This window comes from Schistocerca gregaria, chromosome 6 (genome assembly GCF_023897955.1).
Source record: "Schistocerca gregaria isolate iqSchGreg1 chromosome 6, iqSchGreg1.2, whole genome shotgun sequence".
Lineage (NCBI taxonomy): Eukaryota > Metazoa > Arthropoda > Insecta > Orthoptera > Acrididae > Schistocerca > Schistocerca gregaria.
The window spans coordinates 280,747,836-280,768,722 of NC_064925.1; positions in this window are offsets into that span (position 1 = coordinate 280,747,836).

The following is a 20,887-nucleotide window of genomic DNA, read 5'->3' on the forward strand; positions in this document are numbered from 1 at the left end:
CATTTAGTTAGTAACAACTCAGGCGGTTTAAATCAGACCCGGTGAGCAATACTTTGACACATTTAAATCACCCTATGCAGACACAAGCTATTACTAACATTCCATTACAATTATTAATAAAATTACACGTCAACGAAGAACCACTAGAACACCCACGAAGCCTACTAAATTCACTCGCCTTTGGAACAACTCAGTTTTCGAGCTTGCGTCAAAGTCTCCAGACCGCACTTCCATAAGTACCGTGTCCTCGCAGCACGCACAAGGAGTGAGTATCAAAGCTCCCCGTTGGCTTGCTCAAAACATATCAATACAAAACTATCGAGCCCATTTCATGATTGGAGATGTGGTAGCGAATATCACCTTCCATATGAGAATGCTTGGTACAACATTATGATCATCACATCGATCATTAAAACGAAGATGACGTCGTAAGTTCCGGGTGCCTTTCACGCACAAATTACGTAAATTGTCGTTTCATTCGTGATAACTGTAGCTCGTGAGGCACAGATATTGGTGCTAGACCCTAGCATATGTTGCGCGACCAGCTGAAGGTGTATAAAGTACGAGGAAAAACGAAACGCGGGGATAGGAAATTGCGGTGCGGCACCGCTAGAGGTAGCAAAATTATTTCCGACTCCCGGAAAGGTGCGACCTCACCAGTCTGAAAGATGGCCGCCGTGTAGGTCGTACATCTTGGCTGTTCCCCGCGTCACGCCAGCATCCCAGCGCCTGTGTGAATCGCATCAAATGGAGAGGCAGGCCGACCCCTGCACACCTATATTTACCGCTGTAATTTTCAAAGACGGTAGGCAAATGAAACCCATCCGCTTTTACTGAAAAACACACAGTAGACAATCTAAGTGACATAAAACACACGACAAACCATTAATATCATCCAGGGAAAGGTGATCTATTCAACAGCTTCCTGCAAAATAATGTAACAAGTTTCTATCGATTATCATAAAACTATTTTCGATAGTAAATGCGTTAGACAAGAAGAAAAAAAACTTAGGAATGCAGCACAGAAAGATGATATCAAATTAAACAATGAAGTAGGAGACATCAGAGAAATTTAGATGGGCGATATTTGACACACAGTATGTATACAACCTCGTCAACAATGGCAGCGTATTTCTGCATGTTGTGAGAGACATTATTGTGGCTTCATTTCAACTGTATTAGACACCTGACTTGTTCGTTGAAATATTGAGCATTGGGATAAAAATCTCGGCTGAATACCCCAAAACACACATTGGACACTTCTGTTGTACACACCAAGAACTGGAAGTCATTGAAACAAGGACTTTTATTTATTTTTTATTAATTTATTTCAAAGAAGAGAGACGGCAAACACTGTCGATACTTTCCTTATTGTGCAGATATTTTTACTGAAACTTACTGGCAGATTAAAACTGTGTGCCGGACCGAGACTCTTCTACGCAGAAAAGCTTCTGTGAAGTTTGGAAGGTAGGAGACGAGGTACTGGTAGAACTGAAGCTGTGAGGACGAGTCGTGAGTCGTGCTTGTATAGCTCAGTTGGTAGAGCATATGCCCGAGAAAGGCAAAAGTCCCGAGTTTTAGTCTCGGTCCGTCACACAGTTGTAATATGTCAGGAAGATTCATATCAGCGCACACTCGGCTGCAGAGTGAAAATCTCATTCTAGATATTTTCACTGTCATACAAGGAATACAGGTCCAGTCACATTACTGCGACGACTGCCAATGTTCGGCCTTAACGCACAATAACCACTTACATACTACAAGACGCAGCACGTGCGTCCTAAAGAGCTCAATTACTGGCTTTCGGACCAAGGGTGGAAGCATTCCCAAAACGGCTAAGTTCGTAAACTGTTCGGATGCCACCATGATGGCAGTACACAACAAGTGGCAAAATCACGCTATCCAAAACCGGCGCCAAGGCAACTGTGGTCCACCACCGGCCATAGATGACAACTGTGAACGACGGCTTCGGGTGAACAGATGTGCAACTGTTGATCAACAGACAGCCCAGACGAGCCAAGGGAATACCGACAGCGTCTCCTCGACGAACATCGCTATATTTGGGCCGCCGTAGCCCGCATGGAGATTATGCACCCATGCTGAGCTGCTCATTGGGCACAGAGCCTGGAATTTCCTCATCAGTACCGCAACTGTACGTCCTCTGAGTTGAGACAGGTAACTTCTTCAGATCTACATCTACATCTGCATCCATACTCCGCAAGCCACCTGATGGTGTGTGACGGAGGGTACCTTGAGTACCTCTATCGGTTCTCCTTTCCATTCCAGTCTCGTATTGTTCATGGAAAGGGTTGTCGGTATGTCTCTGTGTGGGCTCTAATCCCTCTGATTTTATCCTCATGGTCTCTTCGCGAGATATACGTAGGAGGGAGCAGTATACTGTTTGACTCTTCGGTGAAGGTATGTTTTCGAAACTTTAACAAAAGCCTGTACAGAACTACTGAGCGTCTCTCCTGCAGAGTCTTCCACTGGAGTTTATCTATCATCTCCGTAACGCTTTCGCGATTACTAAATGATCCTGTAACGAAGCGCGCTGCTCTCCGTTAGATCTTCTCTCTCTCTTCTATCAACCCTATCTGGTACGGATCCCACACTACTGAGCAGTATTCAAGCAGTGGGCGAACGAGCGTACTGTAATCTACTTCCTTTGTTTTTGGATTGCATTTCCTTAGGATTCTTCCAATGATTCTCAGCTTCGCATCTGCTTTACCGACGATCAACGTGATATGATCATTCCATTTTAAATCACTCCTAATGCGTACTCCCAGATAATTTATGGAATTAACTGCTTCCAGTTGGTGACCAGCTATATTGTAGCTAAATGATAAGGGATCTATCTTTCTATGTATTCGCAGCACATTACACTTGTTTACATTGACATTCAGTTGCCATTCCCTGCACCATGCGTCAATTAGCTGCAGATCCTTCTGCATTTTAGTACAATTTTCTACTGTTACAACGTCTCGATATAACACAGCATCATCCGCAAAAAGCCTCAATGAACTTCCGATTTCGTCCACAAGGTCATTTATCTATATTGTGAATAGCAACGGCCCTACGACATTCCTCTGCGTCACACCTGAAACCACTCTTACTTTGGAAGACTTCTCTCCATTGAGAATGACATGCTGCGTTCTGTTATCTAGGCACTCTTCAATCCAGTCACACAATTGATCTGATAGTCCATATGCTCTTTCTTTGTTCATTAAAGGACTGTGGGGAACTGTATCGAACGCCTTGTGAAAGTCAAGAAAGACAGCAGGTACCTGGGAACCCGTGTCTATGTCCCTCTGAGTCTCGTGGGCGAATAGATGAATCACGTTTTATGCTCCATCGGACAGATGGCAAACAACCGCAATTTTCAGAAGGAGCCAGGTCTCAGGAGGGAGCGTTATGATCTTGGAGAAGGTTTCCGTGACATTCCCTGGATGATCTCGTCTTTGGGGAAGGTGCAATGGATCTACCCTTTGGGACCGTGACCACCCCAACACGGAATGTGTTTTTCCTCGGCGCTGTGGCATATACCTTTAGGACAGTGCAATTTATCACCCTTGGCACGGAGCGCGTGCGTAGTTCGAAGTGCACCAGGATATGTTTGCTCCACTCCCTTGGCCAACAAACTACTCAGATTCAAGCAGAATCGATTATCTATGGGACTGCATCGATGGGTCTGTTCACGCCATAGATGCTCAACCGGGAAATGTAGTGTGGCTGGTCACGGCACTGAAGTCGGTATGGGTTCACATCCCTGACTGTAAGTCATTGTCTATCTTACTGTAAGTCTCACAGTGGTCCACGCTGCAAAAAATGGTTATTCAGGCTTTTGACAGGTGGTCACATTAATGTCTGTGGACAGTGTATAACGGAATTTAATTACTCTTTAACTCTCCTGGAGACCACAGTTCCATTATATAAAAAAACTCAGAAAATATCGGTGAACAGCCTTCGAATTTTTACCAGTGGAATTCGAGTTCACCATATACGTGCAGCAAACATAAGTTGCGAACTTTCTCCGGGAAAGCTGTGTCCTCTGCTGCGAGAATCACAGCAATAAAACCGGGAAAATATTCCGGATTTACACTTTAAAATGTTCGGCGGATGCCGGGCAGAAGCAAAAGCGAAAACATGCCTTTAATTACGCCTCAGAGGCAGTTGACGGGCTTGGACTGAATTTGTGAAGGTGCGTATCGAGGAGCCAGGTTACCAGTCGTTGCGTTTTTGTAGACCGTCAGAAGCTCATGTCTAATGATATAGTTATGTACATAAGACTCTCTGAATATTTTTAAAATAGCCATTTTATTGTGATGCTTACATTATGTATGCAATAATTAATGAGTTCTTTTTTTGTAAAATTGTATCGATTCTTAGAGGTACCTCAATTTATTTGTTTTTCTCCTGTTTTCAAATGTCTCTCGAAGAAATTTTTGTAACTGTGACTATCAAAAATGGTTTTGGCTATTTGCAACAAGATGATTTTGTAGTACAACAGTAAGGTATCTTTTTTACACACTTGATTTTCCTATAAAATGTAAAAAAGTATGTTTCTCATGGAAGTAAAGATTAGCGTCGCTGCGTCGAGATCGCGAGGACTCGTGTTTCCCGGTCTGATCGGAGATATTTTTCAATCGGGGACCGTTTGTTTGTGTCTTCGTAACAGTTTCATCTAATCTTCATCACAATACGAAATAATCGTGAAAGTAACACGACGCTCTTAATGTGGGATAACGTCAATATTCAGCCAGCAGTCCGTATCTAAGGCGGCATATCCGCTCTTCGTCAGATCGTGAGCTACACCGACGGAGATTGTATCTCTCATAAAACCGATGACAGTTTAATGCTGTCAGATTCTTGTCCGCTTTCGCGTTCTGAAGGTGAGCATTAGTTCTGCAGTGTATCAGGTAAATACAGCTATTTTGCACAAACAAATTCTGAAACCTATCGTAACCGGATTCGTTGATTTTTCCGCTGCCGTCCCTACTCAGGGATCACGTTTAGATGCAGTATCCTTTACGATCCATCAACTCGGCCTGTCACCGTATATTTGTTCTCCATACTAGTTAGTACATCGTTCATTCCCTTGTAAACATTGACACTGTATTGTAATATATTTTTCACTCATCGGGCAGATAGTAGCGTATAAAATCACAAAATCTCAAACATAGACTTATTTATAATTCGTGTAGTTTGTTTCTATCAGAGGTCGTCATTACTTCTGCGCAGGTCAATGATATCGTCTCTGATACATAATATTTTTCTATCATATTAAATGGAAATTGTGTATAGAGTTCAACTTTCCTCCAGTAAACGGTTTAGAATGTTTTAATTAAAGAATATTTCTGCATCGATGATCATTTTGAACTAATTTCCTATCACGACTCGGATTCATAAAATCCATTTGCTCAATTAGATTATTTAGCCCAAAGAAAAGATAACTTTTATTTCTTCATTAGACTCACTTTGAATCAAGTGTTTTATTATCTACCTTCGTTAAATGCCGTTATCATTTCCAGTACCACTTCTTTAAAGATTCTCGTAACAAAATTCTCATGATTAATCAGAAAACTGATAACCTCAACTTAAATCTCATTTCTTCAATAAAGTTTTATTTGACAACAATGGATACAGCTACGTGTAACGTAACAACTTTCTTTAACATCAGTTTACAGAGTTTGACATTTCAAGATCTCAAAAGCAACTGAAATTATTTTCGATTCGAATTAAATGTTTGTTTCTTTATCAATTGTTAATAGAAAAGGGGACAGAAAGAACGTGCTGCTCTTGGCATCGTCTTCATCTCTCTGGTCGCTGACTAGATAATTAATATCTCTAGTGGCGTTAGCTGCTCTTTCGGATGCCGTAGTGTAGTGTAGCGTAGCCTTTACATGTACAAATCTGCCTCCGGTAATTGCCCTCTGTCGAATCTGGCGGAAAAGTGGATGTTGAAAGGCAGACTATTGTTAATGATGTTGTCTGCACCAGATTTGTAATTCACACATATTTACTTGTGCTTATATGTTGAACAGACTACTGTTTGTGGCCAATTCTAGTCTTGTCCACTTAAATTATGAACAGATAAACAGCTAGCCAATACTGCACTGATATTCTGCAATATTACTCAAATGCAGTAACCTAACATAGAAGTAATGATTCACAAAACCTGATATGTGGCAAACAAATAAAACAGATAATTAATACGGCAACCGAATTATACTCTTACATCACTGTCTTTTACGTTCAAACAGTTAAGTCGGTGCAAACGCGGGGTGTGCGGTAATTATCATTTGGAAATAAAACAATCCGCAGTACGATTGTGTTGTCACAGTTAGAAACACTGGAAGATAAACATAGTACATAAAATTAAATGCAAGTTCAGAATTGTTTATTAAAAATAGTTACTGAATCACTAATGAAACTCCTGGACAAGAAATTTAAGTAAAACTCGGTACACTTTCTTAGTTGTACTTTGCACTACATCGTCTATGTTACATTATCGCTTATTTTCGGACATAAGTCTCACTCCTTTCAAACTCACAGCATATTGACTATAAATTGCTTCAAACAGAACAGAGCCGGACGGAGTAGCCGTGTGGTTAAAGGCGCTATGCGATGGATTGCGCAGCCCCTCCCGCTGGAGGTTCGAGTCCTCTGTCGGGCATGGGAGTGCGTGTTGTTGTTAGTTTAAGTTAGTTTAAGTAGTGTGTAAGTCTAGAAACCGATGACCTCAGCAGTTGGAATTCACACACATTTGAATATTTTTGTAAACAGAACAGAAGTTGACAATAATGAGAACTGATTTTAGTTATTGTTCTTTACTAGATTTTCACAAATTTCGGTTAAAGATTTACGTTTCTGAGAAATGAAATAGAAGTGGGATGTACATTTAGACATGACTTTGGGATATCATAATAATTTCTATTGTATTACTCTGACTAGTTGGCTAATTATGGGTACCTTTTCGGTAATAATGTTGTAAGTAAGGATTTTAATTACTTTGAAACTAAATCAGTGCAAGAGCTGCTAAAAAATTTTTGTTGCTGGCCGTAAGAAAACTTCACTCATTTATATATCTTTTCGGTATACTTCATCAGGAAGTAAGTAATCAGGTCTATTTCTACATATATGAACAATGACAATGAAATCTGAAATATCTGATGCTCTGTAATTGGCACGATTTTCACGGAAAATTGTTACCTCTTTGATTGTTGATAGCCTAAGGAATGTAATAGGTAATAAAATTAAGTTGGTTTAAGCTTTGGATCAATATTTTGAGTTTTAGGAAATGTGCACATGTCGTAAAGATTGAAGATACCACAAAATTTTTTAAAAAAGAGGAAAAACAACAATCGCAATTTCTGGCAGGGATGAGGGGAAAGAAAAGCGTATTAGCAGGAAAGAAATCCATCTACTTTGTAACAAATACTGCAGTCACTGCCAATTTATGGCTGTGCCGTTCATGGTGCAATGTAAAATTACTCATTTGTGGTTACATGTGAACATAATTACATGACACAAAATCATAAATCACAATTGAATTCAAGTATGAATTGGACTTACCATATATCACTCTCACTAGATAGCCCACTAATGACACGACTGAATATTTCGTACCACCCTGCACAAAACCCCTGAAATACCCAAAATATGGTCTCTTCATTAGTAATGCCACACAGTCATTTTTTTTTTTTTTTTTTTTTTTTTTTTTTTTTTTTTTTTTTTTTTTTTTTTGTCGTGGACGCACAAGGAAGCCTTCAGGTGAGATGGCTAATACAGTAGTTTATTAGAAGCCTCGAAAGCTGAACCCCTCTATTGGTACTAGTAAATGCCCGCATACAGACTCTGTGGTAACCTAGTCTCTGCACTAGCTCATGACGACCTTATTCTATTGTGATACTCGAGAAAAAGTTAAACTTTTAGTGCAACAGACTGGAGTCTTAGTGCAACAGACTGGAGTCGCATTCCTACATTCTCCTGTCAGAGATTCCTGTCCCACAGAATTCTTCCAAACCTAAAATAAATTACTGCTAGGGAGTTTTATTTCACTTAGTCGTTGGCCAGAGGAGTCTCTGTTTGTCCGGACCACCCACTGGATGTGACACTACGTCCCTTTACATGTATTCACAGACACCATACACACATCCGAAAACAATATTTTTCTTTAATCACTACTACCATAGAGATTCCATATTTATGAGTTTCTGTAGACTTCCACTCCGGAGAACGATGGTTTAAATACACATCCTATCAGCCAGATCCAGGCTGTCATGATTTCTCTACATTGCTTACATTGGAAAAGAACACAGCCATATTCATTCTATATGCCAGTTCAATATGAGACTTTGCTGCATCTTTGTTTCCGATGGGACGTTAAACTTTAATTTTCGTTTGCCATACACATACGTTAACTCATACGTTTTGTCTGTAATCTGCAGTGAGATAAGTAATCTGTATGGAGCACTATGTTCTTTATACGTTAAAATGACAGTGTGAAACTGACAAAGACAGATTTAGTACTGGATGCATTCATTGCAGAGCCAAGTAAAGTCGACATTCTAGTTTTGGAAGTCGCAGGAAGACAAGCACTGTGTTTGGGTTTCATCATTTTGTCGATGGAAATTTTGTTCAAGATGTATCACAAGCGCGGATTGGAGAACAAGTTAAGCCAGTAAGTATATAATTCTCAAAGACAAGTAAATATATCCGTATTTTCCTAAACTGACTGAGGTGCGCCGGCCAGAGTGGCCGAGTGGTTCTAGGTGCTACAGTCTGGAGCCGCGCGACCGCTACGGTCGCAGGTTCGAAACCTGCCTCGGGCATAGATGTGTGTGATGTCCTTAGGTGAGTTAGGTTTAAGTATTTCTAAGTTCCAGGGGACTGATGACCTCCCATCGTGCTCAGAGCCATTTGAACCATTTGACTGAGATGCACAACGGAAGATCTAGATAATTTGACGGGTACTTCTGTCTTTCTTCAAAGCGGCTGCAGCCCGTCATCTTAACTATTATGACGCGTCACCGGTGAAGTAACTGTAGTGTCTGTAACATCAGAAATGTATTCTTGATATTTCCTTTTACATGACATTCTTACATCGAACAGTCGGTAAGAAAGGTGTACGACAACATAATGATTGTACCTTGTAATTGCAATGCGTTCAAATTCTGGTGTCTTTGCGATAAATATAGTTGTTCCATGAAAGAAAAAATTCTCTGCTATCTTCACGGAATGACAGTCGAGCAAGGTAGACTATCTGGAAAAAGAGAATCAGGACACCTGTTAGTTAACAAGAACGTGAGATGCATCCACGCTTCACCTTTACGGCGGCTTGAAATCTGGTCCTGACACATTCAATAATGTGTTTGAATGCAAATGAACGAATGTTCCTCATGACTGAAAACCAATGAAGACTGTGATGATGGACCCTGGTGTAAAACGCCTCCGTACTGTTACACTGTTGCACAACACATGATGGCGGATAACGTTCTACAGGCATTAGAGAAACCCAGACCCTTTCGTCGGATTGTTACAAGTTACAGCGTGATTCATCACTCGTTTCCAGTCATCTATTATGAATAGCGTAGCTCTTTACATTATCTCAAGCATAGCATAGCTCTGAGTACAGAAACTTGTGGCTTATGAGGAGCTTCTCTACCACTGTACTCCGCTCTATATATAAAATATTCTCCGTATTCTTGCCGCGTCAATTCTGGATAAAATCTCGAGCTTTCGACGATTACCTCCATCGTTATCATCATCAGGAGCTGCCTGTCTTCACTGCTGCTGTAGTAGCCTCTATACAGCCCGAAGACGGGTTCTGATTGGTCGGCGTATATTTGGTCGGTGATTACGTACTGCTGTCGCACTGTACTAAAACGTCTATGAAAGGCAGTCTACCTTCTTTCTCCATCTCGACAGTGAACTGGGAGACTGCCTTTCTTAGACGTTTTAGTAAAACGACAGGCGGACGGGCGTCTTGGACACTCTGTATACTGTAAGCCGACGCATACAGATTTATACCTCAATGCACAGAGTTTCCATCATCCTGCTCAGAAGAGAGCCGTTTTGAACACGTTTATATACAGAGCCAAAACTGTTTCTGACGAGGACCACTTAAAGTCCGAGACTAACCATCTGAAGAACGTGTTCCAAAAGAATGGCTATGGTGCACCTGATACAACGGCAGCGTTCTCCAAAAGAAGGAAACGTGAATATGCTGCAACCTCACAGGATGAAACACCGATTGCGGTTCTTCCTTTTTGTTACGCGATTTCCACCAAAATAGGAAGAGTCCTGCGTAGACGAGATATAAGACCGATTTTTCGTCCTCCTAAGAAAATTAAGGAGATGATGCGCCCTGTTAAGGACAATCTCGGCCTCAGGGTCCCTGGAGTTTATAATATACCCTGTGAGTGTGGAAGCAATAATATAGTTCAGACAATTCGTACTGTTTCCCACCGCTGTGCACAACACCAACGCCATATTAAAAACAGAGAACTGGAGAAATTGGCAATTGCGGAGCACAGCCTCATGAACAAACGTAAAATATTGTTCGATGAAACTAAAATTTTGTCCCATGCCTCCACGTACTGGGATTCTGTTTTTAAGGAGGCTGTTGAAATAAGAATGAGCCAAAAGAACTTAAAGCGCGATAACTGTGGATGGAAGCGAGTGCTTGATGCAGAGAAGCAGCAGAAACGTTTCGTCCAATGTTTACGTTCAAACGGAAGCGGTGGCGCCACAGGCGTATACGGTGACACCGTCTGAGACAGCAGTACGTAATGGTCGACCAATCATAAGCCGACCAATCAGAACCCGTCTTCGGGCTATATAGAGGCTACTACAGCAGCAGTCAGCTCCTGATGATGACGATGGCGGTAATCGTGGAAAGCTCGAGATTTTATCCAGAACTGACGAGGCAAGAATATCGAGAATGTTGTATATATAAGTGCCGTCGCAAAAAACTTCGTTCCAATCGTACTCCGCTCTATTGATTCACTACACATAGCCATAATGCTAGCTGAACTGCAGGTAGCACTTCAGAACTCACGAGCGATTCTTTCTGTGCCTTGCCTTACTTTAGCTGTTGTTGTTTCTTCGTGTTTCCACTTCACAACCACATCACCAAACGTCCTCTTCAAATATCCATGATGGATTCTTATTCCTATAACTAGTCCACATTCGAAGCCACTGAGATATCCTGATGGGCTTCGGAACAGTGCTCGCCCCGTTGCACAGTGAAGGGTTTATTCTTTCATCTACATCTACGTGATTACTCTGCTATTCGCAATAAAGTGCCTGGCAGAGGGTTCAATGAACCACCTTCAGCCGACCGGTGTGGCAGAGCGGCTCTAGGCGCATCAGTTTGGAACCGCGCGACCGCTCCAGTGACAGGTTCGAACCCTGCCTCTAGCATGGTTGTGTGTGATGTCCTTAGTTTAGTTTAGTTTGGTTTAAGTAGTTCTACGTTCTAGAGAACTGATGACCTTATATGTTAAGTCGCATAGCGCTTAGAGCTATTTGATCCATTTGAACCACCTTCAAGCTGTCGCTCTACCGTTCCACTCTCGAACGGCGCGCGGGAAAAATTAACACTTAAATTTTTCTGTGCGAGCCCTGATTTCTCTCATTTTGTCGTGATGATCGTTTCTCCCTATGTAGGTGGGTGCCAACCGAATGTTTTCGAAATCGGAAGAGAAAACTCGGAAGATCTCGTTGCAACGAAAAAGTCTTTGTTTTATTGCCACTCCAGTTCAAGTGTAATGTCTGTGGCACTATCTCCCCTACTTCGCTCTTCTTTCCCGATGTCGTCCGTCCCATCTGATGCGGATCCCACAAAGCACAGCAATACTCCAGAACAGGGCGAACAAGAGTGGTGTAAGCAATCTCTTTTGTAGACCTGTTGCACCTTCTAATTGTTCTGCCAATCAATCGCAGTCTTTGATTTGCTCCACCCAAAAAATTATCTATGTAATCGTTCTAATTTATCGTGCTTGTAATTTCAATCCCTAAGTATTTAGTTGAATTTATAGGCCTCAGATTTGTGTGACTTATCGCGTAATCGAAATTTAGCGGATTTCTTTTAGTGCTCATGTCTATAACTTTACAGTTTCCTTTATGGAGGGTCAGTTGCCACTTTTCGCACCAAACAGATGTCTTATCTAAATCATTCTACAATTCGTTTTGGTCATCTGATGACTTAACAAGATACTGGTTTTACAGCGCAGCGTTGCAGCATAGCTCTCGGTTTATAGAGCTGTTATTGCAGCGCTGAACTGATATAATACAAAAATCACGTCGGAGGACGCAAACAGCGGAAATTGGGTCTCTGCCAAGACGTACGTCGTTGTAAGCTGCAATGCATAAAAAGTAAGCAATTCATCTAAAGTACCTTTTTATATGCACATTTCAGAGAAAACAATGTAAGAATGGCGGTGTTCGAATCGACAGCAAGAAGCCCTGCAGAATATTACAGTATTTCACTGCCAGTGCGGAGTCGTAAACAGTGGGGAACACTGCTTTCTACGCCAGTCAGCTACAAGTAAGCGAAGACACTGGTGGGAGAAAGAACGGCTGTGAAAAGTTGTTTGGTGACAATTTTAAATATAATTTTTTTTGTACTTCGTCGAGGTCTAATCTCTCTCTCCCCCACCCCCCACCCCCCTACCTCTTGTTAGATCCACACTTAATCCTATTCCCTGAAGAGCTTTTGGTGTATCATGACGAGCTTTGTGAAGTACATGCCAGAGGGGACATTTCATCATTTTCATCATACTGTAAATTGGGATGCTTTCCCGTTGCATTTACGTATGGACCGCGGATCGAATGACTGCTTTTAGGCCCTTCTGTGCACTGAAATTTGTCTAGTCTTGACTTCGCACTCTCTCCGGAGCGATATGAGAGGGCCCCTGTATATTTCTAGATATTTCACGTAATTCGTGTTCTCGAAAAATTACAAGTAGTCTGTCGCCGGACAGATTAGATTCGATGTAGTTTTCGTTTCAAGAGATCCATAGTAAGGTGGTAATACAGAAAAAAACAAGAATACACAATAAACATTTACAAGGAACTGCTAATGCACTGTCATAGATCCCAAGATATCTTGTCCTCATGGATGTGGGATTAGTAAAAGAAAATCTAATATGTAAATATTCAGTGCACTGAGGTGCAGCTGATAACCTCATCCAACAAAGGATAAGTCACTCCTAGAGAAGTCATTCCACGCATTTTGTAATGTCACGTGATTCCGCTCCTCGATTTGAGAATCACCTTAATACGGTTAGGAAGTGAGCACACAAGATTATACCACTTCGTGCGGGATTGGTCGCATAATTCCACATAATGGCGGGGACGCTCAAGTCGGCACTTCACTCTATTCCAACATGTCCCACACATTTTCTGTGGGTTCATGTCAGACCAATCGAGATATAATAGGATGGGGGAATGTTCAGAAAAACTGTCTCATATTCTTCCAGCTCGATGAACTTTGGTGTTGCCGTCTTGAAAATTAGCATACTCACCATGCACATGTTGACAGAAACGCAACACCTGATCATTCAGAATTTTTAAATAAACGTGGTGGTCCATGCTAGTGGCCACCTCACTGAGAGACTCCAGTTCACGATAAGAAAAACACTCCCAAAACATCACAGACTCATCTCCGCTAGAAACTGACGTTGCACACATTCAGGATGGAATGTTACATTTGGCCTTCAGTGAAGTCGACGACGTGTGTCATTTGAATATATGCATACGTGTGATTCGTCAGACCCCATTACGTTCCGCCAGTCAGTTACTGTCCAAGGTCTATGATTACTATCCCACTGAAGACGGAAACAGCGTCGTGTACCTGTGTGAGCAATGTCCTCTTGCTAGGTGATCGTCTCGAAATATTCATTGCATTCATTTCCCGTCGCAATAACCTCTCGCTAACGGATTGCGATATACATTTATTCACTGCCTGTAGCATTTTTGTTGGGTTTGTAGGCGATTTTGATAGACGTACTGACATGTGATTACATTTTTAGCCAATTTGAGTGCATAGATACTGAGAAATAAGTACCCAGAGCAACCACCACTGGCCGTAATTACGGCCTTGATACGTCTGAGCATTGAGTCAAACAGAGCTTGGATGGCGTGTACAGGTACAGCTGCCCATGCAGCTTCAACACAATACCGCAGCACATCAAGAGTATTGACTGGTGTATTGTGACTTGCCAGTTGCTCGGCCACCATTGACCAGACGTTTTCAATTGGTGAGAGAGATGGGGAATGAGCTGGCCAGGGCAGCAGTCGAACATTTTCTGTATCCAGAAAGGCCCGTACAGGACCTGAAACATGTGGTCGTGCATTATCCTGCTGAAATGTGGGGTTTCGTAGGGATCGAAAATAGGTTGGAGCCACGGGTGGTAATACATCTGAAATGTAACGTCCACTGTCCAAAGTGCCGTCAATGTGAACAAGATGTGTAACCAATGGAACCCCATACCATCACGCCGGGTGATTCGCCAGTATGGCGATGACGAATACTCGCTTCCAATGTGCGTTCACCGTGATGTCGCCAAACACGGAGGCGACCATCATGATGATGTAAACAGAACCTGGTTTCATCCGAAAAAAATGAAGATTTGCCATTCCTACACCCAGGTTCATCGTTGAGTACACCATCGCAGGCGCTCCTCTCTGTGATGCAGCGTCAAGGGTAACCACAGCAATGGTCTCCGAGCTGATAGTCGATGCTGCTCCAAACGTCGTCGAACTGTTCTTGCAGCAAACGTCCCCATTTTTTGACTCGGGGATCGAGACGAGGCTACACGACACGTTACTGCCGTGCGGATAAGACGCCTGTCATCTCGATTGCTAGTGATACGATGCCGTTGGGATCCGGCAGGGCGTTTCGTATTAGCCTCTTGAACGCACCGATTCCATATTCTGCTAACAGTCATTGGATCTCGACCAATGCGAGCAGCAATGTCGTGATACGATAACCCGCAATCGCGATAGGCTACAATCCGACCTTTATCGAAGTCTGAAACGTGATGGTGCGCATTTCTACTCCTTAGACGAGGCATCACAACAACGTTTCACCAGGCAACGCCTGTCAACTACTGTTGTGTGTGAGAAATCGGTTGGAAACTTTCCTCATGCCAGCACGTTGTAGGTGTCTCCACCGGCGCCAAACTTGAGTGAATGCTCTGAAAAGCTAATCATTTTCATGTCAGAGCATCTTCTTCCTGTCGGTTAAATTTCGCGTCTGTGCACGTCATCTTCGTGGTGTAGCAATTTTAAAAGCAACGAACGTATTCGGAGAAAAACAGGTCACTGCAAGATGTTCTTGAATTCAAACCACAAATAATCCTTATTACACATGTTTGGAGGTGGAAAAATTTCAGCTTGTCTTGATTTGTTACCCCAAAACATAATGCCCTATGACTTTTTGGTTCAAAGGGTTCTGAGCACTATGGGACTTAACATCTATGGTCATCAGTCCCCTAGAACTTAGAACTACTTAAACCTAACTAACCTAAGGACATCACACAACACCCAGTTATCACTAGGCAGAAAAATCCCTGACCCCGCCGGGAATCGAACCCTGGTACCCGGGCGCGGGAAGCGAGAAAGTTAGCGTACGATATGACTTTATGGAAGAAAAATGTGAATAGAATGCTATATTTTTTATTTTTGCATTGTCTATGTCCTACTAAATCCACATTGCAAATAGAGATTCATGTAGACAATTCAGCAGCTCTGTGATACGCTCATCCTAGTTGAATTCATTATCAAGCTTAACGTTAAGAATTTAACACTGCAAACTTATTTTATCAATTTGTGATCATATTAGATCCATATACTGGAGGCAAAGATGTTAGGAGCTGTCCATTAATTACGTGAGTTCAAAGTGGGTAGAGGGGGGTATATGACGGTTTTGTCAAATTGTCAATAAATCTCATTGAAAAAGGGGGGGGGGGGGTGAAAGGGGAGGCATGGAAAATCTCATGCAAGCTTTTTAACTTTATTAGACAATATTTTTAATTTAATGATACATTACTATAACAAACAATATTCAAGTGTCCACCATTATTATAACTTCTCAGAACTTAACTAAACACCTTTCACTTGGCCTCTCACTGCCAGATTTGGTTCGGGTAAAATATCTTTTGAAACTATCACCGAAAAACAACGGTGATCTGAGAGCTAGTTAAAATAATAATGAGTCTTGATTGCGACGCTTTATTAAAAATTAATAATCGCACGGCAAAATTGTAATCGTTTCAAATTTTATCAGACCGTGTCTCATGAGATAGTGAACGGAGACGACGGCTGAAGCATTTTCAGTGTCGGAGGACAACACAGGTAAATGTAAAATTAGTCTCAACAAGGGAGAAGCGGGCGTGGTGTGCCACATTTTGGAGAAAACACCGTACGTGGACGTACCTTACAAGTTCTAGTTAGTCTTTCTTATAGCCACTGCAACGTACATTGTCTCACCGTTTCCGTGACGTGAGTGAAACCAACATGTGAGCACTTCTGTTGCCCGTGTGCGCATAAGTCCAGTATCCGCCGTTAGTCGTATTTGGAATGTTGCTGACACTGCAGCAGCCGCTGTACGGCGTGTTTCGTCCCGACACGGCCGGGTGGCGCCGACGCTGCAGCCACGGCCGGGGCTTCCCCCACCCCCTCTACCCCTGCCACCTACCACTCCTCTCAGGCCTTTCCCTCCTTTCTCCTTTTCTGGTGCCGCCTTTACGCGGGCTCTCAGCACCGGTGCACTCCACAGCGCGGCGCCCCTATTTTTGCAGGAGGCTACTCTCGCTACCTCCAGCACTGTTCACCAGCTCCCATGAGCAATGGCAGGGGCGTCCTACAGTAGCATCGAAACGCTGAGCCCACAGGAAATGCAACACGAGAGACACGACACTTGATTCACAGGCGAATATACTCGGCCCTTTAAGTCACTGAGTACCTGGTGTGTTTAGTTATTCCAACCTTATCTAGGCAACGGCCTTGCCGCAGTTGCTACACCGTTTCCCGTCAGATCACCGAAGTTAAGCGCTGTCGGGCGTGGCCGGCACTTGGATGGCTGACCATCCCGGCCGCCATGCGCTGTTGCCATTTTTCAGGGTGCACTCAGCCTCGTGATTCCAATTGAGGAGCTACTCAACCAAATAGTAGCGGCTCCGGTCAAAGAAAACTATCGTAACGACCGGGAGAGCTGTTTCCATCCCCTCTTATTTCCTCCACCCTTGCGGGTACCCTTGGGTGTTATGCAGATTTACCTGACAAGGGCTACAGGGATTATGTAAGTCCAATTCTACTGCCCCTCTCTTTATCTCCTCCCTCCCCTATCTGTGTCAGACACCTCCCACCCTTCCTTGGCAATCTCTTTCTACCCACTTCTCTCCCCACGTAATCACCCCTACATAAATAGCAGGTCACTGATTCTAAACTCTCATTGTATTTCTTTCCAAATAGTTACCAACCCAATATTCATGACATCATAAATACCGTACTGTATGTCGGAAAACGTTGTACGTTGCTAGGTATATCCAGCAGCTTATGTCGATATTGTTTGCGAAATGTCCTGCGAATAGCGTATGTAGCAAAGTAGTAGTAAATGAACATCATGCATGATGCAGCATTTTTCATGCATCTCAGTGTTTATGACGTCAGATCTCCTGAACTATGTCTCATGCAATAAGATAATTTTGTAGGTAAATTCAGATGTGTACGTGAATACAGAAAAAAATAATTAAAACGTAATGCCTAATGCAGTAGGTTTAGGCTAGATGAAGTTTCGAAAAGGTATGAAACTATGTGCAAAACTTATTGCAAAGTCACTAAGTGCTCTCATTCCCAAATAAAGGGTGAAGAAATTCTGGATATTATCACGTAGTTGGTTACCCTTCTTTTTCGTCCCCAAATCAATACCATTGTAGGTAGGTGGTTCCTACCCCTACAGAAATTGCTTCCAGATATTAAGTGACGTGTGTACCAATATTGGTCGAAATCGGTCCAGTGGTATTGGAGGACATGTGGAATATACATACATCCCTTTTTGTAAAATTTGTGGTGTTCAAAATGGATCTCGCTCTGCTTTACATTATAAACTCAGATTACAATTATTAACAGGACCAACAGGAAATACAGACACTAATCATACATGGAGATGGTTTTCAAAAGATTGTACTTTTTGCTGTTCCTCTGATGAAGCCATATCATAATTTTTCACGACGGCATCAAAATCAAAAAAAGAGAGATACTCACTGCAAAGGTCACAGTGCTCTTCATCACACTCAGCCGTTCAAAATGGTTCAAATGGCTCTGAGCACTATGGGACTTAACATCTGAGGTCATCAGTCCCCTAGAACTTAGAGCTACTTAAACCTAACTAACCTAAGGACACCACACACATCCATGCCCGAGGCAGGATTCGAACCTGCGACCGTAGCGGTCGCGCGGTTCCAGACTGAAGTGCCTATAACCGCGTGGCCACACTGACCAAATATGCCGTTCAATAGACTCTGAAACAATACCAGAATTCTGTAATAAGTTCGTACCTCAGATTCCAGGAGGGAGCAACTGGCTCCGTTGGCGCCCTTGCCGCCCCCTCCCACCCCTCCGCGCCCTCCTTTGTGGATGCCCTTGGGTGTTCTAGACATTTACCTGACAAGCGCTACCTGCATTATGTAAATCCGCATGTTTTGTGGCCATTGTCAGTTAAGATCTTGTGGGCTGTTGGACCGTGTGATATTTCGTCAAATAATCGACGTTTCGACGCCTGTTCTGGGGTCTTATTCAGGAGATTGTGGTGTCCATTGTAGAGTAACAGAGACCAGTGTCGCCTTCTGTAATAAAAGCGTATTCTCGTAGTTATGCTGGAGAAGTGGGGTTATGGGATAAAAGACCTCTGGGTACCATTAGTGGGCCATCGTCATTGGATAGTAAGAGATAATTTTCCGCGCTAATGCTGAATAAGGGGGGCTGTTTTCTGTTTCTCTTGTAACTCCATTGTCAGGACAACGCCATTGGCCAGAAAGGGATTCTTCCCGCAGTTATGCTTGTAAAGAGATATTGGTTAAAATTTTTCCTGCTGTTACTGGTGGGCACACATCATGGGATAGAAGCGAAATGGGTAGAGCATGAAAGGGGGACTGTTTATCTAAAATATTATTTTCCGCGGAGATTGCTTCCCGGGTGCTGTCTATATCGCTCTCACTTCCCGGTCGCGTATTCACTTCATTGATGGCGGGGAGCCATGACTGATGAAACCTGTAGCTATCCTCTTTACAGGGTGAGTCAAAACTCGCAGCACACCCTGTTATGTCAAAAACGCTTAGGAATGGGGAAACCTGAATATTCCACTAAGGTATGGGTGAGGTGGCCTATATTTTACAGTGTGAACCAAACATGGGAGTCATCTTGAAATCGGTCATCTTGAATCTAAATCAACTTTTTAAATGGAAAGGTGCCGTGTGATTTAAGAGATTACATCAGCATTTTCTGACAAGTTCATTCTGGTAAACAGATTCGAAGTACCTGTTATGGTTCAAAAGATACAACAAATTTTGGTTAGAATTACCGGCTAGTCTTTTCTCGATAAAGAACAGTCAGTTAATGTGATCAACATGGTGTACATCTCGGTCACCGTGCATTTTAAGGCGCTGAATCCAATCGTTATGCACTCGCAGATGGATTTCTGCAGAAATGCTGGCAAACGCTTCTTCAGTGTGCTGCTCGAGGTGGCGTCTGTTTCTTAATTTCTCTTCATATAGGAGTTGCTTTAACTGGCACAACAGTTAAAGTCAAATTGTGTGAGAGCAGGTTATCTGAGTGGCCATTCTACAAAACCACGTCAGCCAGCCTAGTGACCAGGAAGCTCATCATCTAACAACGAGCAACCGCTGCGCAGTGTGGTGGAGCCCTATCTTGTTGAAAGTAAGAGGGAAAGCTGCCATCGGCGTTCAGAAGTAAGGAAAATATCACTTCTTGCAGCATTACTAGGTAGCGTTGAGTATTGAGGTTCTGGTTGATGAAAATTCTTCCAATTACACGGGTACCTCGTATTGCACACCATACCATAAGGTTTACGTTACCAATTATCTTGGAGGGTTCCATCCATTGTGGACTCTCTAGGGCCGATGTGCAAGACTACGAACGTCTGTCTGGATAATTCTCTGCTGGGTGCTAGAGTAGCTGAATCTTGAATGTATGCCATTGATAAGCATGTAGGATTCGTAAGCTTGATCACTCGCTGACACCCTATTCAGCTAATAAATGTGGTGTGATGCGGTGCGTGCTCTTCACGAAGGACTACTGAACCATTGTTCAAGTTGTCTCGTCAGTAGTGTTTTTTGACTGCCACTCCTGCATCGTCAGCCACAGTCCGAGTTTCTCGGAATTTGGAAAACTGACAGTGGTGTGTAAAACTGGACTTCTTTCTGGGAGCCGGTTGTTAAAATCTGCCTCTATGAGACGGAAACTCCGTTCTCCAGAAATCAAAACGACCTGAGTTCTCTCCTTCTTGGCCAAAGCATTTGGAAGATATTATCTGATCTGGAGCTCCCTGTAGGGAAACTTGTTTGTTTTTCGAGTGATAAGCTCTTTACAATGTTTTCCCATTCCGTTTCCAGGTATCTTCGCATATATTTTGTGTGCCGCATTTAAGATACTTTCACCTCTAGAATTCCCACAGTCCATTCTTGAACCTGTGTTACCGAGCGAAGTGGCGCAGTGGTTAGACACTGGACTCGCATTCGGGAGGACGACGGTTCAATCCCGCGTCCGGCCATCCTGATTTAGGTTTTCCGTGATTTCCCTAAATCGCTCCAGGCAAATGCCGGGATGGTTCCTTTCAAAGGGCACGGCCGACTTCCTTTCC